The following is a 24627-nucleotide window of genomic DNA, read 5'->3' on the forward strand; positions in this document are numbered from 1 at the left end:
CCCCCGGGGGGGCTGGCAGGTGCGGGGGTGGGAGCCGTCTCCGCCCGAGCAGCTTTGCCAAAGGTCCGGCTGCTGACGTCGGAGCGCCCGCTCCTGTCAATGAACGGCAGCGGCTGCCTGGGGACTGTCTGGCAACGAGGCTACAGACGTCATCGCCTCCTGTTGGACGCGGGGGGGGGGAGGGGGGGTGTCCGAGCAGCAGCTCCGGCTTAAAGGAAAACTCTCCAAGTTCCAGGCAGCCAGGGAGAGTCGTTCCCGAGAGGACATGCGCCCCAAAGCCCGGTGCGCGCGGGCACACAGGCTGGCACACTCACGCGCACACACTCAAACACACACGCACACTCGCACTTAGGTTCTCTGTAGGTGTGTGGGTCCAAAGTTGCGGCCGCGGGAGGATGAGCTGAAATGGACCGGTCTTTCTTGGCGCCTGGAGCGCCCAGCGCGGCTTTCCCGGAGACCCCCAGATGGACCAGAGGGAAAGAGGAATGCCACACAGCGCTCAGAGGTGTCTGCTCCTTCTCAGGGGAGATCAGCGCGAAAGGCACACTGCCCCACGCCTCTGGAATATGCCTGCCGAGTGGAGCAGAAGCGAGTGTTCTTGGAAAGGTCGTGAACTTGGGCCACCTGGGCTCACTGGCAACTTGTTGTGCGCAGTTCTCAATGGAGCCCTGGACCCACGGGGCTCCGGGCCCGCCCGCTTTTTTTTTTCTTTGCTTTTTCTCTCTTTTTTCAGTGTGTGAACTTGAAGCGGAAAGCAGACAGGCGCTTCGCATACTTTGGCGGTAAGTGGACTGTTCCTTTTACCTATTATTTAACCCTTGAGAGTCCAGAAGAACTCAAATCCAACCATTTAAAAAAAGTTACCACCGTTTCCCTCCATCCTTTTTGGCAACAAGAATGTGTGTGTGTGTGTGTGTTGTTTGGGGACATGACTGTTTTGGAAGAGGGGTGATGAGTGGAGGTGAGAAAAAAGAGACCTGAGTGGATCAAACCAGAAGACTCAGGGGTGGCAGAGGAGGTGAGAGGGAGGGCAGCCAACCCCAGAGCCTGAGCGATTGCCTCCGGCTACTGCTTCTTGGACCAAGTTTCCCAGCTCCAAGTTCCCTGCAAGGCTGCCCTCCAGCTGCAAACGGCCGCCTCTGCAAGGCTAGACCCAAGGGGGCCTCGGGAGGAGGCCCCCACCCTCCTGCCTCCTTTCTGGGCCTCCTAACTCAGTTCTGAGTGGGGACAAGACGCCTCCCCTCCCCTTTCTGCCCCGGGCCTCGGTTGCCTCTCTCCGTGGTCCTCCTGCACCTCCCCCAGCCCCTTTTGCAAAAGCTCAAATGATGTCACAGAGGAGGAGGGGGTCCTGTGCCCCCAGCACCTGAAGGCATCACTATATTGCATCCTGCAGCATTTTGTTTTCTTCATTCTACCCAATTTTCCTTGCAATCCACTGAAAACATTCCCTCCCAAACGCCACAAACACCCTCCCCCCTCCCAACACCTCCCTTCCCAGGACATCAGTCCTTTATGGACAGGGCCAGAAGTCCCGATACCCAGCACCCACGCTATCCCCCTCCTAAATTAGAAAGAAATCAGCTGAGCGCCCAAAGAGCCTCTCCTCCCTGGTGTTTTGGTCTCTTTTTCCCTCTGGGCTTACCCTTCTAGTGGAAGGAAAAAGAGCAAGGAGGAAGGAGAGAGGGAGAGAGGGAGAGGGAGAGAGAGGGAGAGAGAGAGAGAGCGAGCAGAGAGCCCCCTAGACGGAGGGCTGCTGCCCAACTGATTGTAGGCTCTCTGCGCCGCCTGCCCGCCTGGCTCCTGCTTCCCCAAAGTGCCTTCCCTCCTTCAGCAGCAATTCCTCTCCAGCCATCTCCCTCCCCGGCCTCTCCTCCCCACCCTTTCGCCCGTCTCTCTCCCCTCCACCTAACCCCACCTTCACTCTCCTCTCCGAGGGGGGAGGCTGGGGTTGTGGAAAGAACACCCCAAAGCCCCAGCCCCGGCAGAGATGTCGAAGAAACGCAAAGCCCTGGAGGGTGGAGGACAGTCCGGGCTCCCAGAGGAGGAGCCCACTGGCTGCTTTGAGGGCGGCAGCGAGGAGGAAGGTAGGGAGAGCAGGGGTGGAGGAAAGGAAAGGAGCCTGCAGGGAAGCTCTGGGAGTTGAGATGCTCTGCAGGAATGCTCCAGCCGGTCCTCGGCAGCTCCCTGTGTCAAGGCAACTTGGGTAGACTTTTTTCCCCACAAATGGGATTTTACATGTGCCTCCAGGAAACGGGGGGCGGGGGAGTGGGAATGTGCTGATTAGGCTGACATTGAAGACCCAAATTTGGGTGAACTTGAAACTCTGTGGGGAGAAGGGGAGGGTGGGGTGGAGTGGGAGAGGAGGCTGGAAGAGGCTGGGTATGGATTGGGGATTGCTGGCCGGTTCCCGTCCTCTGACTGCCTTGCTGTCACATACATGGGGGTGTCAAGCTGTCCTGTGGTTTTGTGGCCTGTACTGACGCCTGTGCAGGACACCTGGGTCTGGAGGTTGGGGTGCTGGTGCTGTCCCCCTCATGTGTGTTGCTGGCAAGGGGCATCAGGAGGGCTGCTGCTTCTCCCAGGCTTCTCCAATCCAGGGATGCTCAGGGTTGCGTCATGTTGAATCCTCATCTGCTCAGGCAGCCCTTTGCATCCTCCCGAAGTTGGAGGTGAGGTTTGAGGCAAATCTAATGGTGGACTGTGATCTCAAGGGGAGATGCTGTGCTGCAAGCATCTGGGGACCCCTTTCCCTAGAATCAAACCAACGAAAAAGTGAAGGTGGGAAATTTCCTATGGAAGCAAAAGTAATACTTGGATATCTGATTGCCACATAAAAGCAGCCCAGTCAGACACCTTTTATTTCACTTACAGTATTCTGAATTTGGTTCAGAGTAGGCCCAAATGAACTAGTCAAGTTCTTTTCTGGACTGTAGTTTAAACACAAAGGAAATATGAACCAGATGCAAATGTTTTGTTATCGGTTACGCTGTGGAAGGGGAAGTGAAAGGGCCTGTGGGGGAATGGTCTGAACCCAGGCAGGGAGAGGAGTTGTGTTTTGGGGTTGCTTTTCTTTTCAGAGGGGAGCCCTGTGGCCTGGTCGGTGGCAGGGGCAGGTCAGAGCACCAGGAGAACTGGGCGTGTGCCTCCAAAATGGAGTCCATGGCTTTTCTCCTTTGACGTCATAAGAAATACGAAGTCACCAGAGTCCTTCCTGCTCATATAACATGAATCTCTGTGTCCCCTTGCAACTCTTTGCATGGCTTGTGTGCGTTTTAAAGCAAAGTGTTTGGTTTTGGCTCTCCCTGGGCAGTGGGATTTAATAGAAGCAGGTGAGAGCCATGTCGCCCGCTCACCTCAGAAGAGGTTGTATTTCAGTGTCTGCCCATGTTTTGACTTTCTTTGCTCAGTTGTGATCTTAGAGCAAAAGTTAGTACAGCTCTTCAATTAATTTTACTGAAAAAAAATGGCATTTGGTAAGAAATTCAAATATGGCAATGATTCTATCTGAATGGTATTTTGGTGTTTTTCCATTTTTGGGGAGAATAATTCAGTATCACCATGGGTGTCTGACAAATTCATCGGCTCTATACTCAGCATTCAGTTTTGACCCGAGGTTACTCTCAGAGGTGCATACTATGTTCTTTTGGTTAAGCAGCTAGTGAAGTCTATGGGAACTGACATGATTATCCTGGTAAATAACAACCTGGATACATTTTATGCCATTTTCTAATTATTAGTGTATGCATGGCTGGCATTTATAAAAAGCAATAAGAATTGTATTTTAACAAACACTTATCGTCCTTTTGGTGGAAATGTGTGGTATTAGAATTTAAAAAGCTATGTTCTGGAGGTCCTGTACTAACAGTAGTAACAAAATTCCCACATTCCCTAGTGTGATAGGACCCGGCTGAGAATATTTTGTTAAGGCATAACAGGCAATAGTAAGTACCTGTTTCTATATTATTCAGAGATTATCATAATTTTGAAGTGACTTATTGTACAGATTGGTTTTGTTAGAGCTTAAAAATGTCTACTGATTTTACTGTATCCTTTGCATTTGGCAAATAAAAAATACTACTAGATAATTGCCTATGAATATGTAACTGTAGAAACCATTAAGTGTGTGAATACTCAAGTACCATAGGATTGTGAATGCATTTCCTTGGGAAATGGTAGTCATGGCACTCACCAAACGTGATGGAAACACATCTCTACATATGTGGGAGGATGTATGGCTGTGGGTACTTTGACCATGGAAGATGGGGAGGCCAGGTGTAAACCAGTGTTTGAGTGACGGGTGGTTATGCACCTGCAACAAAATATACAAGGACACTTACACATGGTTAAGGACCTGGATCTTATCACCTCTACAACTCAAGGCTGTGTCTTTCCTTTGAGTCTCTCAGCCAAACTTGACAATATGCCCACACTGAACAGGAGAGGAAAGCATTTACATCAGTCTCCCTGACCTTGTATATCAGAAGGGGTTTCTTTTGAGCTCCAACAACTTGGAAGGCCAACGTGTTTGTTCATTTCAACCACTGAAAGCACATTATAGCATCTATTAGATCAAGGCAATTGGAAATTAAGTTTCATTAGGAGTCATTGATTTTAAGACCGTCTGTCAGCAGGTTGGCTTGGTCTAAAGTTTTAAACAGCCAGTAAGCGTGCAGGCTGCCTGGAGGGAGTGCAGTGGGAACTTTGAACAGAAGAACAGAAACCATTGCTCCTGTTCATACCCTCACCTGCCACCAATCTGCGCCCCAGTCACGAGGGTAGGTGTCCACTCAGGCCCTAGGTGGCTATTTCCTGTAACGGCTCCAGTTCTGTTAATCGTTTCTCTTCAGGAGATTCCTTATGAGATGAAGGTAAGATGGTGAACGGGTTGTTATGAACACACATGGATGGTTTCCTTCTTCTCCCTGACTTATTTGCTCAGCTATGGCAATGGGACAGTGAAGTGCCCTGTCCTAGTTTGGCTGAACGTTTATTTGGAAGTCCGTTGAAGTTATCTGACATGTGTGCGTATGTGTAAAATCACGATCGGGATCAGGGTATGGGCCTCTTGTGGGCCCCAGCTGGCTCTATGTCCACCGTGTGTTCAGACTCTACTGATGGGAGATATTTGCCTAAAATGTTAAACATATAAAGATTTTGTGTTTACAACTTAGAGAGATCTGATGTGCAAATGGATAATGCCGGCCACAATTTTTGCTTTGCTTTGCATCTACTGTCTTTGAACTTAGACATGAGAGTATGTTACAGCATTCATCTGGCTGTGAAGGTGATGGGTATGTATGTCGAAGACCATGTTGGAAGAGGCTCTGATGGAAACACTGAATAATTATAATTATTGATCTTATCCCGTAAGAAGATACTTCTATTTTTTCATTCTCTTCACATTCCCTTCATATTGGTCCCTTTTCAAGGAATTGTTATTTACTTAGATACTTTGGTCTAATCACATGATGTTGCATTAGTTACTCTACACTGAAATATAACATTAAAGCCTATTTTCCAACAGTTACCCTCTAGTTAGAAACCTGTTCTCTCAGCCCCTGTGGGCTCTTGTAGGCTCTCGGAAACCCATTTCTATTCTCCCCTTTCCCCACCCACACCCTAACTGTTCTGTATTGTTTTGTCTTCTGGTTTTAATTCTCATTTCTTTTAAGATGATTTTTGGATATAAAATGATGTCAAATGTTTATTATTACATTCAGTTAATCTCATGAGTGTTATAAAAATAAGTAGTTTCTATCTTTGATGAGCTTGGTTAAGATTCTATCCAGCCCGGTTTCCTGGTTTCCTGTCCCTCTGGGGTGTAAAGTCACCCAAAGGGGGCCTCTGCAGTGAAGGAGTTTAGGGGAGGTTTGAACAGAACCCATGACCTACTCATGTTTTACACTCCTCAGATTTCCTGAGCCACAGTGAAACTGTCTATGGGTAGCTATTCCTTAATCTGATGAGTTAATGACGGAAGTAAACATTGGTTTCTTAAAATCGTGTTCCTCTTTGACACCACACTGGCTTTTGGGTTTTGTGGCTTCCCTGTATTATTCACAGGCCATTGGCTTTGGGGGCGTCTGGAAACAGGGGCAGGGGAAGTATTAGCAACTCTGTACCTCTAAACCCAGTTAAAGCTGAACATCTAGATTGTTAACTGCCCTACGTCTACATGACCCCCTAACACCAGTTGAAATGATTTTTTCCGAACAGATTAATTATTTTAGAATAGTTGATCAGATTTTTAATTATTATAAAAAATCTCTTAAAGGGTTATTTATAATCATTACTATGAAAGAGTGGGCTTGACCCCTGGAAGAAGATCTTGACCCCTAAAGAAAATCTCACAAGCACACATTCCACAGAAGCTTGATGGCGAAGAGCATTACAGTTCAGGTACTTTTCAGTTCTCACCTTAGTTTCTCTGGCTCCCACCAGAGAGGCCATTTTGCCCTCCAGTGTGCCAGAGACGGTTGGCGGGGAGAGGACAGTTTGGGGGAAAAGAAGGACAAAAATACAGAGTAGCCTCCAGGGGTGAGTCCTCACGTGGACCAGAAAGGAAGTCCCATTAGTCTAAAAAGACATGCCTGTTGCCAGTTTCCTCATCTGTAACGTCAGAAGGTTGAATCAGATGTCCTGGATGGTGGAATTTTTTTTTTTTTTTGCGGTATGCGGGCCTCTCTGTTGTGGCCTCTCCTGCCGCGGAGCACAGGCCCCGGATGCGCAGGCCCAGAGGCCATGGCCCACGGGCCCAGCCGCTCCGCAGCACGTGGGACCCTCCCGGACTGGGGCACGAACCCGCATCCTCTGCATTGGCAGGCAGACCCCCAACCACTGCGCCACCAGGGAAGCCCTGGATGGTGAAAATTTTAAGACTTTGAATAGGATTGTGCGAAGAAGCAGGTAAACCATAACCGACTCCAAACTAAATGGAAACTCGCCAAGGAAGTAGATAAGCAGCAGTTCTTGCTGACGTGAAAGGCTGGGGAAGTCACTTAACATCTGTACCGTTTAGACAGGCTGGTGGCTGGGGCAATACTTTCTCTCCATTCTTTCCAGAACTACCAGACACTCTGAGCGTGGTGGGGTGTTAACTGAGGGTACCTTCTGGTCTATGGTTTAGAAGCAACTCTTTACGTTGACAGCAGTTTTGTTTATACTCTGATTTGCTAGCCCCTTCCCTGCCCCCCACAAACACCCACCTTCCCCCTTCCCACCAGTGTAGAAACAGGATTGCAAATAAACAGAGGTAAGAGCTCTGTGGAGATGTTTCCTTCAAGTGCTTCCATGACGGGACTTAACCGTGAAAATGGAATCTTGTCTTCTTAGGTAAGCTGAAGTTACCTTCACTTTGTTGGCTGGAGGAGCACTGCTAATATAAGAACTGCTCAGCTGTGATATGAGATTCTTGTTAAAAGCTCTTTAACTTTCTGTCCTCTTCCTTGATGAATGCAATGTGGCAATCACAATGATCAACATCATCATATTATATATATATATATATACACACACACACACACACATATATTATACACATACACACACATATACACACATGCACATGGTAAAAAGTGTAAGTATCACAGCAGGACTTACAGAAAAGATGCAAAATATGTCCCCCTCCAACCCCATTCAGCTTTCCCAAAGGTCACCAACGTTACAAGTTTCTTATGACACCAACCAGAAATGTTCTGTGTATACAGTCGTCCCTCAGAATCCTCAAGGGATTGGTTCCGGGACCCACTGTGGATACAAAAACCCAAGGATGCTCCAGTCCCGTGGTCAGCCCTCCCTATCTTCGGTTCTACAGATGCACATTCACCCAACTGTGGATCGTGTAACACTATATGTATGTATTGGGAAAAAATCTGTGTAGAAGTGAACTTGTGCAGCCACTCAAGGGTCAGCTGTGCAGGAGTGCATACGTGATATCCCTTTCTTGCACAAACACAAACACCCTCCACATACTTTTCTCCTGGACCTTTCTTTATTCACTTATGTACTGGAAATTTACCAGCATATATAGATCTACTGGATTTTTATTGTCTGCATAGTATTCCATGGCACAATGTAACATAACTGATAATTCTTATGGAATTCATCTTTTTATACATAATGCTATAATAAGCAACCACGCTGTATTTTCTTGAGCACATGTATAAATCTATCTGTTGGTGAATTTCCAGATACAGAAGTTGAATCAAAACGGTGACAACAATTGAAACTCCACCAAAGGCCAATTTGCCCACACCTGCCCCAATTTTCTTTTGCAGTGATCTACTATCACTATGGACACTACACTTTGGGGACCTAGAAATGGAGTAATTAGCACATATAAGCACGCTCCTCAAACCAGTGGGGTAGAATACTTGGAGTTTGAGCAGTACTAGAGGTAAGGCGACCATAGCACTACGCACTTCAGGGTTCATGGGACGGTTTGTCTTCTCCAACTCTCTGCTTAGAGCAGATGTGGATAAGACATTGGGTTCTGTTCATGTCAGTTACTGTAAATAGGCACAGCTCTGTGATTTTGCTATAAATTTATGTAATAACAGAGAAAGAAGTATGTTATTTAAACTATGCATTATTATAAAATAGGATACGAATACACCTTCTGGGGAGCCCATGAAAATTATGATTGGTATAAGTATTACTCTTAAATTTTCACATAACTCTAATGATATGTCTGGGTTTTGTGACTTTTATACATTTTATATACTTAGATTCTTAAATATTGACAGAATAGAAACTCACAAAGGGGAGAGGGGAATGTCTTAACTGGTGTGTTAAGACATTGAGCTTCATCTAGAACTGATAATTCCTGTCTTGGTCACTGTTTTATCCCTGGCCCCAATACAATACCTGGTACATACTCCGCACTCAATAATTTCTTCTTGAGTGAAATGACCAATGTTTCTGTAACTAAGACATCTTAAAGTATTGAGTATTCCATTTAATAGTGACCATGATAATTCTACTTGTAAATGGTAGAGATAAGAAGGAATATTTATATTGAGCTGTAAATGCCTTTCATTTGTGAAAGAACACAGGCTTTGAGATTAAGCACGCACAGATGATTAAAACATAGCATCACGTATTTACAAAAATAGTTTTCCTTAGGACTAAATTGATTTTAAGGTATTAGTGCCTGGTACTCATGTGAGAGGACAGTAGGCTCATCTTCCCTTCTCCCACTTTTTATTTTGAAAAGTATTCCATCTACAGAAAAGCTACAGGATGTGTACAGTGCATGCTGAGGTCCTCTTCACCTAAATCACCAATGTGACAATGTGATACAGAATCTGACTCCATCTCTGATGGTTGGCTGCTGACAGCTTTCAGACCCCACCACCCAGCTTCCTGTCTGCTCCAAACCTGGGCAGGCTGATGCGACAGCCCACGTGGTCCTAACATTGGTGCCAGTGGGAACTCAGTCCACACGAGCCCTAACTCCTACGTGAGAATCTCCCAGAACCACCTGTAACCACAGTGAAACCTGCACTTGTTGGCTCTCAAGCCATTTTCAGACATGCTTGGGAGTCTGCACTGCTCCCCTAGCAAAGCCTCGTTCTGAGAGCAATAAACTTTTCCACACCCTCTTGGTGCATGTGTGGGATCACCAGTCTCAACATTCGAACTAAATTTTGGGTTGAGGTGGGTCCATCTCACTCCCAAGTGACGGGGACACTTTCCTCCTCCTTTCCTCCTCCTCTTCTTCTTTCTCTCACAACGATTATTATTTTTGGCTGAACCACTTGAGAGTTATTTGTAGACATTATGATGATCTAGAGAGTTCAGATTTATTTTCTAAGAGCAAGACATTCTCCTAAATGACCACAATCTAGCGACCACACCAAGAACACTTCATGTTGATATAATATTACCTAGTGGGAGCGCATGTTCAAATTTCCCCAATAAGAGCCCGTTTTTCCCCATCAATCTAGGATCCAATCAAGAACCACACATGGCATTTAGTTGTCACATTTCCTTTAATCTAGAAATGCTCCCTGATGTCGACAGTTTCGAAGGGTCCAGGTCAATAATCTTTTAGAAATTCCCTGTTTGGATTCATCTGATGTTCCCGAATGATCAGATTCAGGTTAAACATTTTGGACAAGGATACTACCCAGGTGACATTGGGTCACATCAGAGGACACATGATGTCAGCTGGTCCTGTCCCTATTGATGTTAAGCTTGATCACTTGGTTAAGGTTTTGTCTGCCAGACTTCTTTCTATATTGTCAAGAGAGGTAGACACATATTCTGATAATTCACTACTTACGCCGTGGCCAAAAGCTCTTTCTGAAAATATAAACTGTTGAGCACTCAAGTCTGCAGTACAAGTCAGTTCGTAACTATATAAACTTGGATTTTGCTTACACACCTATATATATATATATATTTTAAATGAACTATAACATTTTCAGGAAGTTCACGTTCTTAGGTGAACCGCTTAATTAATGTTAACATATATCCATACCCAGATGAAGATACAGGACATTTCTTGCATTCTAGAAAGCTCCCTGTGCTCTGCCCCAAGAAAACCCCTACTCACTGTTCTGAACTCTATTGCCATTAATTGGTTTTCCTTGCTTTGGGACTCACACATATGGAATCAAACAGCACATAGCCTTGTGTCTGGGTTCTTCAACATTATGTCTGTGGGATTCACCTACGTTGTTACAGTTGTCTGTTCTTTTTGAGTGCTAAGTAATATTGTATTAATAGTCTACAATTTACTTGTCCTTTGTACTACTGATGGGTATTTGGGTTATTTCAATTTAGGGGTCATGACAAATAAAGCTGATATGAAACAACTTGTGTACATGCCTTTGGGTGGACATAAAACTCATTTGTTTTAAATATATATCCTACACACTCATTTTTGTAATAATTTGTGGAATGTTCTTTATCAGTCATTGGAGCCCATCAATGAAGATGTATGGTTTTCTATAAACATGTCTGAATATTATAAACCTTATATTCATGAGAAAAATCCCTGATGCATTCCAAGCCCTTTAACGTGGCAACATTTGCAATCCAGATGTAGGATCTTGATAAATGAACTAGATCTTTTTCTTAACAGTAAAAGTCTATACATAATTTTGATTCACAAGTATTTGTTATTCTTCTCTACCGTGGATGTTGACTTTGATTCTTATTCATTTTTTAATATATTTAAAAATACTTATTTATTTATCTTTGGTTGTGTTGGGTCTTCGTTGCTGTGCACGGGCTTTCTCTAGTTGCGGTGAGCGGGGGCTACTCTTTGTTGTGGTGCGTGGACTTCTCATGTGGTGGCTTCTCTTGTTGCAGAGCATGGGCTCCAGGCACGCAGGCTCAGTAGTTGCGGCCCTCAGGCTTCAGCAGTTGTGGTGCACGGTCTCTAGAGCGCAGGCTCACTAGCTGTGGCACACGTGCTTAGTTGCTCTGCGGCATGTGGGATCTTCCTGGACCAGGGCTTGAACCCGTGTCCCTTGCATAGGCAGGCAGATTCTTAACCACTGTGCCACCAGGGAAGCCCTGATTCTTATTCATTTAAGAAGTATACTGTGCTTGCTTTGCTGGCTCTGAAGGAGGAGGTATTGAGAAGGAAGATGAAATACCCACCAGGTATAGAGTCTTGAGGTGAAGCTGTTCATAAGGAAGATCCTTTTACTTCTGTTTGGGGAAAGCTTACCCAACTTAGGAATCTCTGCCTAGGAAGGTTCATAACTTCATTTCAAGAAGGGAAGTGTAATCAGGAGGCTTAGCTTTCTTTCCCAGACTATCCTTGAGTGCTGTCATGATGTTGATTTTTGCCTCTTTCCATTTTTCTACATCAAGACAGTCACTTGCCTGTCTTATCTGGGGCTCCCCTGGGCTAACTGTGAAGGAGAAGGAAAAAGGGACAGATGTGACTTTATGCCATCCCCTGACCTGCAATAATAAAACCCATGTTTACATAACAGGCGCTGTAGCTGGTGGAGGACTTGCAATCATCCTAACACGTAGCTCCAGAATATCTCTCAGGAAGGGAAAGATCTTGGTTTGGAAACATGCTTTGGTGCACACCAACAGTAGGTGAGACCCTGGGGCTTCAGGGGCAAGAGCTTTGTTGCTCCAGCAAAAGGGAGAGTCCCTGAGTGTAAAGAAAATGAGAAAGTGCGAGAGAACAGAAACGAGGAGGCTGTGGGGGCCAACTCAGAGGGGGACCCGCACTGGTGGTACGGCTGACAGGGAATCAGAACCCAGGAGTGACTGATGGTGACTGCAGGTTAATTCGGTAGGTGGTACAGGCTGCGCTCCTCTGTGTGTCCTGCATTCTTTGATAAAGCCTGCCAACGTTTTCAACATCTCATTTGTACATGGAAACCAGTGCAGGGCCCGAGTCTCATGTCTGGGTTAACGTGGAGCAGACCTGAGTGTGTGGAAGGAGCAGCCAGACACAGGTGAGCCCATGGGGTCTTAAGTCCTAGAATAGTTTTAGGGCTGTTGGTAGGGCTTTGAGTATCTCCGGGCTATAATACGCTATTCAGAGCAAATCTCTGTCTCAAGCCCTGACTTTGAGCTGTATTTGGCCACATGTTCCCTCTAACTTGAAGTTAATTGGAACATTTTGGTTGTTGTTACAGCTTAGTCTCCTGTTCTTAATACAGTATCACCTCTGGCTTGACATCCAGCAAAAGATTGCAAGGCCTTGTTAAAACCCTGGTTTCACTTAGACCCAGTGGATTTCGATGACCCAGTTTAAAATCACTGGGATTGGATAAAAACCAGCTGCCTATTGTAAGTGATTAAAAGGATAACTAACACATACAAATAACAATAACTTGTAGAGCAGGAGGAGTTTCCTTTAACTTCGTTATGAATGTCCAAAGTATATATAGGGAAAAATAATTTATTGTAACATACAAGAAAAATCCGTTATCAACTGATAGCATGTTAATTTAATCCATCCCTCTCTCTGCTTAATATTAAGCTCTTTTCCTGCCCATCCCCTTTAGTTTTTGTTGTTCAGTCTCTCTGATGGTCAGACTTGAGGTCATTGTTATTTGACGGTCTCAAGTGCAAAAGAATCACAACGTGGAACTGAAATGCTGAAGTGACAGGATTTCATGAAATCCGTGAGAGTGACGTTGGGAACAGCTCCATTTCTGTGCTAAGTTATTGAACGTGAGTTAGACTTTCATCTGAAGAAAGAAAACCAGCAAGGATTACTCAGTGTCCCCACTACGATATATTTCTATCCCATTCTGTTTTCTTTTGTCAAACATCTTCTGAGTAAGTGCTTGACCTGTGCTCTCTGCTGGCCACAAAGGGTCCTGGAACCTTGGGTCACTGTGGGGATGTGATGTTTCACTTGTAGGACAAAAGTGCTATCTGAGATTTTCTTATTGTGCCTACTTTTTTATAGTCTGCCTCTCCCTGTGAGAATGTGTTCTCCATAAAGACAGAAACCTCTTTGGCCATTTTTCCAGTTAGAGTAAAGCCTGGCAAATATTAAGTGCTCCGTAAATATTGCTGAATAAATGTATGAAGGAACAATGGAATTCCCTTTTTAGTAGAACTTTTCTGTAGACTTAGGATGCCCAGAAGGGAGTGTAGAAAAGGGCTAAGGGGGACTTTTAGAAGAGCCCCCTAGATGGACTCTCTGCCCCCAGCTCTCCTGCTTCAGCCCATCTGTGCCGAGGTCCCTGTCAGTTACAAGTGGCAAAATCCAAAGAGAACAAATCTCAGTGGAAGCCGGTTTTCAGGGAGTTCCTGGGGGAGAGTCAAAGATGGAGCAGTGGGACCTCCAGCCTTGGACAGGGCTCCTTTGCCTGCATGCCCATCCCCAAGGTAACAAGGGGAATGGCAGCTCCAGGTCAGACCTTAGGACCCCAGAGCAGAGAGGAAAGAAAACCTTGACCCTGCTTGCCTGGCCCAAGTATCCCAAAGACAGAATTTCTCGTTCTGACAGATGGGGCAGAGTCCACTTCTAGAAGAAAGTATGTGCATCAGATACAGCAACGCTACCCGTCCAACAAGTGCAGGCAGCCTATCACTGGACCTTCTCCCACAGGGAAGTCACCAGCTCTCCTTTTATTCTCTTATAAAGTACTAACACTGTCCCTGGGCATGAGGGTCTGTCACACTGTAGTCCTGGAGAGATGGCACTGAGATAATGGATGTGCCAATGCATGGTCAACTAAAAGTAGCCACACAAAGTGAAAGCCTTAACATCTTATGTGCTTCTCCCACCCCTCCCCTTACAGGACCCTCCCGTTCAGCTAAACTGATACTTACTTTCTAGGGGCACTTATGAAGTTTCCTCTTCCCAGGACTCTGCTCACCACTCAGTCTCTCTTCGTAGAACCCTTCCGCATCCTTGGAAGCCCCTCAGAACGTGTACCCTCTCCATGAAGCCGTGGCCATCTCCACGAGAAGGATGGGGGTGTCTTTCCTCCTGGGTCTGGGGCTCTGGGTGGCCTTAGGTGCTCACCACATTCTGTGTGGCATGAGGGTCATTTCCATAGTTCTGGGATCCCCGTTGGCCTGAAAGATTCCAGAGAAAAGGGGCTGTTTCATATGCATTCGTGTAGTCATTCCAATAAAAGTTATTACTCCATGCGTAAAAGTAGAGGAAAGAGATGAAGAAAGAAAACCACATATATTTGCCTTGATAAGCTCTGCATTAATTACTAGTGATAGTCTATATATGGTGTGGGAAAGCAATTTTAAAATTACTAAAAACTTTCTTTTTAACATCTTTATTGGAGTATAATTGCTTTACAATGGTGTGTTAGTTTCTGCTTTATAACAAAGTGAATCAGCTGTACATATATATATGTCCCCATATCCCCTCCCTCTTGCATTTCCCTCCCACCCTCCCTATCCCATCCCTCTAGGTGGACACAAAGCACCGAGCTGATCTCCCTGTGCTATGCGGCTGCTTCCCACTAGCTATCTATTTTACGTTTGGTAGTGTATATATGTCCATGCCACTCTCTCATTTTGTCCCAGCATACCCTTCCCCCTCCGCGTGTCCTCAAGTCCATTCTCTACATCTGCATCTTTATTCCTGTCCTGCCCCTAGGTTCTGCAGAACCATTTATTTTAGATTCCATATATATGTGTTAGCATATGGTATTTGTTTTTCTCTTTCTGACTTACTTCACTCTGTATGACAGACACGCACATATAGTCATCTTATCTTTGATAAATGAGGCAAGAATATACAATGGAGAAAAGACAGCCTCTTCAGTAAGTGGTGCTGGGAAAACTGGACAGCTACATGTAAAAGAGTGAAATTAGAACACTTCCTAACACCACACACAAAAATAAACTCAAAATGGATTAAAGACCTAAATGTAAGGCCAGACACTATCAAACTCTTAGAGGAAAACATAGGCAGAACACTCTATGACATAAATCACAACAAGATCCTTTTTGACCCACCACCTAGAGAAATGGAAATAAAAACAAAAATAAACAAATGGGACATAACGAAACTTGAAAGCTTTTACACAGCAAAGGAAACCATAAACAAGACGAAAACACAACCCCCAGAATGGGAGAAAATATTTGCCAATGAAGCAACTGACAAAGAATTAATCTCCAAAGTATACAAGCAGCTCATGAAGCTCAATATCAAAAAAACAAACAATCCAATCCAAAAATGGACGGAAGACCTAAATAGACATTTCTCCAAAGAAGATATAAAATTACTACAAACTTTTGTAGCATTATTCAATAATGTAGTAGACTGATTCAAGTGGTATTTTGCAGACAGTAGAAAGTATAAGGGTAAAACTTCTTTGCTCCAATGACTGGTTACAGGGTGGCTAATTCATAAGCAAAAATGCTTAAGTTTTGCTAAGAAACTCTGTCATGTTATTGAAGAAGGAAATTGCCCAGATATCCAAGAAGCTGAATTGTGATAAAGAAAAAAAAAAAAAGAAACTTACCTGGAGAACAGTTACTCTATTTATAAATTAAGACTAGTAATGCCCAGTCATTCCACATTTATTTGGATATTTCTGTAAAGGTCCTGCCTTCACCCACCCTTGGATGGTGGTCTCGACAAGCAAATGATGTTGTTAGTCCATCTTTATCTTCCAGGGGCACCTTACTGTACCACGTACATCTGTAGACTGCCAAGGACTCTTGGATGTTTCTTCAGTATGTTTGTTTTTCAAAAAGACTTCAAGCTTTTGTTAACATAATACCCTTCTTAGTCAACTTCAACTAACCTCAATAAACCTTCTTTGTATCTTTCACTCACAAAACATATGCGGGGATCCTCAGAGCCCTCAATTCCATAACATTTTGGAATGGCCTCAACCAGTGTTTTTTGGATTGTGGGTAGCAACCTATTTGTGAGTCATGAAATCTATTTTTAGTAAACCCAAATTGTATTTCTAAAAACTGAATAGAATGGGGGAAAGGGGGAAGAGGATGGGAGGAGGGTGGAGGGGAAAGGATGGGAGAAGAGAGGGGAGGAAAAGGGAGGGGGGAGGGAAGGGGATAAGGGGGAAGACGAGGGGTGGAGAGCGTGAGAGTGAGTCCCGTAAGCGGCGATTATTATTTAGTGACTTGTGTGTGTGCTCATTCTGTCCTATTGTAAAAATAAATTTCATATTGTGAGTTGAAAAAGTTACAAAACCCTGGTCTAGACCACATTTTACAGATATCTTCATGACAGCGGACAGCCCACAACACCAGAATTTTTATGGCCCCTTGGTGAAGAATAATAAATAAATAATTTAAATGAAGTTATGCAAATTTCTTTGGATTCAGGACCATCTGAAGAGGGCTCTGAACTGCCTGTGTGAACTGGAAGTGAAACCCATTAACATAGTGGCACCTACAGGGCCTCAGTCCCAGGTGGTTTATCACATCCCTGCTCTGGTGGCTGCAGTCCTCTCTCTGCTTTACTGTCAGCTAACACTCCTGTGTGACCCTTGCCTCCCCAGCTAGATTGGAGACATTGTCAAGTCATGATCAAGTCTTCATTCCAGTAATGAGCACGGAGTAGCTGTTCAACCAATGATTTTATGTTAATGACTGAGAACCTGGAACACACCTGAGAAGTGGGTCCCCACAAAGAGGTGGAAGATGAGAGGGAAGGAGAACAGGAGGACAGGGGAGAAGGTCCATATTTGGGTGCTCCTGTCGGGGCAGATCAGAAGGAAGTGCAGGGAGCCTGGGACCAGCTTGGAGGAAACAATGCAAACCCCTCCGGGTCTTTGCTTTGCGGGGTGGCAATCCCCACCAGTACCTCGAATCCTTGTTTCCCAGTGACTCCACCTAGTGAGTAGAACAAAATGTGCTCCACCTTCCACGATAGAATGAAAGGCACACTTTCCTTTCTAAAATCATTTTCCCGTTCTTGAAAACTTTTCCTGCCTAATTCGCCATCTTTATGTGCTTGGGGGAGTAATTATCTGCGTGTGCTTTTTTAAGTTAGGTTCTTCTAGGCTTGTTTGATAGAATGTACTTTTTCACCTCACCCCCTCACAGGGGGTGGACTTAGCCTCTGTTATTTATGCTTTGATTGCTACTTTGTCTAGTCTCACTTGTTATTTTATACTTTAAAATGTTTAAAGTTACATCAGAGTCAACGTGATGGGTACATATAGTTCTTTAGTTTTCTCCTTTCGGTGTGAAATCTTACTACTCTAGATTTGATAGGTAAAGAGGTAAAATAATGAGATAAATAAATAAAAGCTTTGTGGCTGCCTACATGCCAATTTGCAAAAATTAATGCCAAATTATCTCTGGAAACGTCTGGAACAGCTGTGGTTGTCAGTATTGCTTCACCCCCCAGGTCTGATGATTTAAACGTTTCATTTCTCTTTGTAAAAATTAGAGACAATAACTGACTATAGTTTCACTCCCCTTCCTCCCATCATCAGTAAAATATATGTAAAACTTGGTTCTTAATTAGTGAAACACCATTTACAGTTTGGGTCTGAGTTGGGGTCAAGGGAGAAAGAAAAGAAAAGGAAAACTTCACAATCACACAATCACATGTTTACTATGTGCAAAGCAGCAGAGAATTGCAATGAGTGATGGAACAGAGTTTATTTTCTCAGCCGTAAGGAATTTTCAATGTTTATGGAAGACAAGCCTGTGTTACAGGAGCCGTTAAGTGAGCGACTTCATGGAAGTCATTCAAAGGGTTACAGAGGTTTCTGAGAGGGAGTGACCCATTTCTCCCAGCCTTGGGTGAGTTGAATCATGGATGGCCTTGGTGTGCTCACTGGGTAGTGAGGAACCATTCCTCGTGTTTAAGCACATTGGATCTTACAACCAGAGTCTATTTCTGTGCAATTTCTTTATTTAAAAGAGATTTCTTTTTTTAACAACTTTCAGCAGATTCAGTAAGGGGTCCAATGCATGTTCTGGTAGTGTTTTCCTCAATGCATTGTCTTTGCTGTAAATTTCATTCACTTATTCTTGAATAAAAACAAATGCATTGGTGAAAATTCAAAAGATACAAAAGCCATATAATGAAAAATGTCTTTTTTGTGTTACTTAGTACTGCTTCAAAGTTTTCTTCATATAAATACTGCCAATTCCTCTAAGTTCATTCTTAGGTATGTTTATCCTTTGTTCTGAATTGCCCTTATAAATATAATCATTTCTTGCACTAAATATTTTGGAGTAGTTCTGTATATATGGTGAATGCTATGGATATTTTTATAAACTGATCTTTAAATTTTGAAATTATCTTAAACTCACAGAAAAGTTTCAAGCCCAATAGGAAGATCTTTTATTCCCTGAACCATTACCCTGTGCAAGTTCTACAAACTAGGACATTCTCTTACATGAACACTGATACATCTCTACCTTCTAATCTTCCACTTCTTCATGTTTTGTCAGTTGTTCTAATAACATCCTTAATTATGAAAGGATCGGGTCCAGAGCCACACATGGCATTTGTCACTTTGGTCTCCTTCAGCCTGGAGCAATCTCTCAGTCTTTCATGGACTTTCATGACCTTTGTGGATTTGAAAATTATGAGCAAGTTATTTCATGGCAAGTCTCTTGTGGGGGAAGAATGTCATAGAAATGATGCTGTGCTCTTCTTATGCACCTTAACAGGTGGCCCACGAATTGAATTTGTCCCGTTAGTGAAGATGTCCACTCTGACCACTCAATCAACTGGTTATGGGAGTGTCCTCCAATTTTCTCCATTGTAAGTTACATTTTTCCCCTTGTGAGTTAGTAAGGAATTTGTGGGAAGGTACTTTGATCCATGTAAATGTTCTTTTCCTTTTCAAACTTTCAGTTATTAATTTGCTGATTTACATAAGTTTGTTTTTTTTAACTAATAAGTTGTATGAGCTGTTTGTGTATTTCAGAAATTAAGCCCTTGTCGGTCGCATCGTTTGCAAATATTTTCTCACAGTCCGTAGGTTGTCTTTTCATTTTGTTGTTGGTTTCCTTTGCTGTGCAAAAGCTTATAAGTTTGATTAGGTCCCATTTGCTTTTATTTCTATTTGCTTTTATTTCTATTTCAAATTTGCTTTTATTTCTATTCCCTTGGGAGACTGACCTAAGAAAACAGGTACAATTTGTGGATTTACATGAGTTTGGACTCTTGCTTTCCTATTTTATTCAGTGGGTTACAATACATTACTACCACTGTTCATTTTGAAGCTCAAGTAGTCCCGGATTTGGCTGGTGGGAGCCCCTTCAAGGTGGCTTCTGTATCTTTTGACATATTTATCTCTACCTCAGTCTTGATCTCTATATCTATCTACGCTGAGAGACCAAGGGATGCACGCATATATAAACACACTTACATCTGTATTTTTTCTATACTTGTCTATATTCAAAATATGGAGTTCATGCCAACCTCTTCATTCCAATCCAGTGGCACAAGGTTCATTCTAAGCTTGCTCCTTTTCCATATTTGCATCTTTCTTCTCTGATAAAGGGAAGGAACCTGGCTATATCTGCACCTGTGTGTTATTTGGTCACTTCTCTGTGTGTAACCAGTGCCCTGTAACTGCGGCTGCCCCTCCCCTGTGTGGCGCTCTCCTCATCCATCCAGCCCTGACTCCCAGATCTTGGCGCCACAACTTCTCCCCACCCTTGGCCTTGGCGAGGCTGCTGGTCTTGTCGGCCCCTGTCTCATAGCTTTGGGACTGAATTGTTCAGGAAAGGAAAGGGTAGAGGAAGCAGAAGAGAAAGAGGAGGATGGGCGAAAGACATTTGAATGCTGTCTTTATACTCATCTACCTTACTGACTCTTATGTCCTTTATATTTGTCCTTCAGATTAGTTTTCCAAGTACCTCAGGTGGTCAGTTACAAGAAATGGTAATTTTACTTCCCCTTTCCAAACTGTATACGTCCTTCTCATCTGATTGTACGGCTTAACACTTCCAGGAAGTCATTAACATGAACGATGATAAAGACGCTATGGGAACGCTTCTTTCATTTCCCCACTTATCATAGTACTTACTGGCTTTTGGGTAGAGACAGGTAAATCCATCAGGGTGATCTTTCTTAAATGCAATTCTGATCACATCACACCCCTGTAACAAACCTTTAGACACACTGACAGATGAATAAAGAAGATGTGGTACATATATACAATGGAATATTACTGAGCCATAAAAAGAATGAAATAATGCTATTTGCAGCAATATGGATGGACCTGGACATTATACTAAGTGAAATAAGTCAGACAGAGAAAGAAAAATGTCATATGATATCACTTGTATGTGGAATCTAAAAAAAATGATACAAATGAACGTATTTACAAAGCAGAAATAGACTCACAGATATAGAAAACAAACTATGGTTACCAAAGGGGAAGGAGGAGGGATAAATTAGGCGTTTGGGATTAACATATACATTCTAATGTATATAAAATAGATAAACAACAAAGTCCTACTGTATAGCACAGGGAACTATACTCAATATCTTGTAATAACCTATAAAGGAAAAGAGCCTAAAAAAGAGTATATATATATGAATCATTTTGCTGTACACCTGAAACTAACACAACATTGTTATTCAACTATATTTCAATAAAAGTTTTAAAAAACAAACAAAAAACCATTTAGACAGACTCCCATTGATCTTAAAGCTCCCAATGAGGTCAGATGCGCTGCGTCTCCAGCCTTGCCTCTGGTCTTTTATTTTTATTTTAAGATATTTATTTATTTTTAACTGTGTCGGGTCTTACTTGTTGCACGTGGGATCTTTTGTTGTGGTGCGTGGGTTCCCGACCAGGAATCAAACCCGTGTCCCCTGCATTGGAAAGTGGATTCTTAACCTCTGGACCACTAGGGAAATCCCCCATCTTTTATCAATAGCTTTCTTTTTAGTAGCTTTCTTTTTAAAAGAGTGGGCACTGAATATAGAATTTTTTTATCAAACTACTTTCTAGCTCCTATAGATATAATCATATGATTTTTCACTTTTGATCTATTAATTATTTTCAGCACATTTTAAACTCCTCATTCACAAGGAAGCTCCCGATTAGATACAACTGAGGTTTCCCATGTCATTTGGTCAGGATAGGTGACAAAGAATGCCATGGGACTGAGTATATTTCCTTCTCCTCCCTTCTCTCTCTCTCTCTCTCTCTCTGTCTCTGTCTCTCTCTCAGTCACGACAACTCACCATGGTTAACGTCTTAGAGGTGCATGCCCAATTCTGCTCCTCCTTGGCTAAAACATAATCAGTGTCTTATGTCTTTGGCCCATTTTCTAGAAATGCCTTTGTGTACGGGACTCCCACTGTGACAGTGGGTCACCTTGATGGGCCTTACTGAGCGGTTTGGCATGTTGATAAGGCTTTCTGCTTATGCTTCACCAGTGTGGATGACCCCACACCGCACAGCCCAATAGGTTTGGATCCGGGTGCCGTACAAAATACAACCATGGCTGTGCATTTGTTGTATTGAAACCTGACTTTATGCAGGTGCACCCTGTACCGCCCACTAATATCGAGCTTCTCGGGGAGTCATCTTCGCTCGCCTGCTTCTCCGATACCTTCCTCAGAGCTGACACCCACTGTCCCTCCTCCGTCATTTCCACTGGGACAAGGACATTGCCGCAGATCAAATCCCTTGATTTCAAGCTTTTGTGCCACTTTCCTATAATTTTTGAACGACTATCAACATCTTTTACCTGCATTGTGTCCTAATCTTGGATTTCTCTGTTGGATGCTGTAACTCATAACCGCCTGCACCAGGATTCCTGTATGTATATTTAATATTGACATCTACATTCCGTGTTTGAGAAAGGTTAGCAAGAGTATAATTTTGAGGAACGCTATTGTGAAGCCTAGGAGGAGACAGAGTTTGTGGGGAAAACAGCTACCCACCTACTCACACATTTAATGAAGCAGGGGAATCACACCATCTCTGTACAAACGCATAAAAAAAAAGATTAGAGCCTGGGAAGATAATACCTGAGCAGTCGCTGGGCTGTCTCTCAGGCAAAGTTGGAATCCAGTCCAAGAATTAAAGATAGACATGTAGGGGTCTTCCCTGGTGGCGCAGTGGTTAAGAACTCGCCTGCCGATGCAGGGCACATGGGTTCTAGCCCTGGTCCGGGAAGATCCCACATGCTGTGGAGCAACTAAGCCTGTGCTCCACAACTACTGAGCCTGCACTCCATAACCCGCAAGCCACAACTACTGAGCCCGTGCGCCTAGAGCCTGTGTTCCACCACAAGAGAAGCCACCGCAATGAGAAGCCCGCACAGCGCAGCAAAGAGTAACCCCTGCTCGCTGCAACTAGAGAAACCCTGCGCGCAGCAGTGAAGACCCAACACAGCCAAAAGTAATTAAATTAAATTAATTAATTAAAAGAAAAAAGATAGACATGTTACATCCAGGAAAATGCCCCAGACGTTTCTTTCTTCTGCCCTCCGTCTCATGTACAGATGTCATTTCTTAATTTAAATGACCTTTTTCCTCATATTTGTTTTAAACTTTTTTCAGTCGTTCAGGAAAGAAGATTAGTAGTGATGGAGTTCAAAACTTACGGCAGCAAAATAATTTTTTTTCTTTGTTTGAGTCAACATTCCTTTTCTCTCAAATCCTGCAGCTTGTGACACAGCCACCGGAGTGAGATTCGAAGTCCAGAGCATCTCTGAGCATCAACCAGGCCCTCGGTGAACAGAGAGCACTTTGTGATCCTGACTGTGTCCCTCTGCTCGTTCAGTTCTAGACACCATGGGGCGCATTTCCGAATCTCCTCCGAAGACTACAGAGGAGTTTACGGCGACTCGAGTGCCCGGGCCTCACTGCCTTCCTCCTCTTCTCCTTCCTCCTCAGTCTCCGCCGTTTAGTCTTTCTCGTCTATTTATTTTATTTTCTTTTGCTGTGTTGGTTGGGTGTATATTTGTAAGCTGTGTGAAGTCCCTTTTGGCATAAAATCAGGAGAACATGAGTAACTATAACGAAACAAATAGATACATTATTATGGAGCACCTGGCACACACTATACCTAATTCCTGCACAGTGAGGCCAGGGACAGGACTGTTTTTTATCCTCCCATCTTCCCCTGGCTACAATGCCTTGCGAAATCATGCCAAAGACTTAATAAATGTCTGGTAAATTGTGGAGAGTTGTTTCTGAGTCCATGTGGCAAAGCAGGGGACTTTCTGCCGGGTGACAGCAGAAAAAGTGAGTGGGATTCCAATACCAGCTATGTTTGAGCATCTTCGGTGTGCTGGCCTGTGTGTGTGTGGTGGGGGGGCACTGCGCCAGCCCCCGGGGGCCCAGAGCCCTGTGGTGTCCCAGACACAGGGCAGTATGCAGACGGCGACGGGAAACACAGCGAGGGCACAAAATGCAAAGGCGAGGATGGCCGGGGCGGGGGGCGGCTGATGTTAGCTCCCACGGGTCTCCCGCCTCCGCCTGAATGCCATCTCCATGAAAAACACAGGAAACCAGGGTCCACAGCCGAGTGAAAATAACCCTCAGCGGTGCTGACTTCCTCAAAAGCCTCCACGCTGAAGCACACGGAAGAGGTAACTCTTCGGTTCTTCCTGCAGATGCTATAATTCCCCAGCCCCTACCTCTTCCCCGCCGGACGCACATCTGGTTCTGAGAAGTGAGGTGTCATTGAAGTTCAAATGTCTTAGATCTCTTGGAAGATAAAGACACATCTTTGTAGTTCTCTGGTCTGGTGGACTAAGACGTGATGTCGGTGTTTAACCATGTTTTCTGAGGACTTCTATCTCCCTAAACTCACATATCCGATGGCATGAAGCAGGGTTGGTGACTCGTAACAGCTAATATGGTTTCCTGAACATTTGGTGTAGTTAAGGCCAGACCGCAGGGACTCAGGGGCCACGGCAGCATCCTCTTCCTCGGCCCGTCCTGAGCGGCTTAGGCAGCTGCTCGGCCCCGACACTGACCACCGCCTTCCGACGGAGCCCCAGCTGCACGCTGGGTTGTGGACCACATCACAGAGTCAGCCCGGGGCTCCAGATTAGAGTCCAAGGCCAAACTCAGACAGGCCCTGGCCCAGGCACTTCTCCGTGGAAACGCACACCTGGGAGTCAAGAGCACAAACCCCGGTCCGCACCTGGTTCTATTTTCTGAGCAGCACGACGTGCAGCCGTGGGTTAAGTGACAGAGAAATAGGCAGGTGAGGACTTGCTAGCGAAGTCCTGGACGGGAGC

General features: G+C 44.3%; 1 long non-coding RNA gene across 1 annotated transcript; it reads left to right on the forward strand.

Annotated features, from left to right (window-relative positions):
- The first annotated feature begins 247 nt into the window (after window positions 1–247).
- On the forward strand, window positions 248–23560 carry LOC309811533. Its single transcript, XR_014295205.1, has 2 exons — window positions 248–782; window positions 23043–23560. It is a non-coding gene; the product is annotated as an uncharacterized lncRNA (long non-coding RNA).
- The last annotated feature ends 1067 nt before the right edge of the window (window positions 23561–24627 follow it).

Source organism: Mesoplodon mirus (assembly GCF_964341445.2).
Source record: "Mesoplodon mirus genome assembly, chromosome: 10".
Taxonomy (NCBI): Eukaryota; Metazoa; Chordata; class Mammalia; order Artiodactyla; family Ziphiidae; genus Mesoplodon; species Mesoplodon mirus.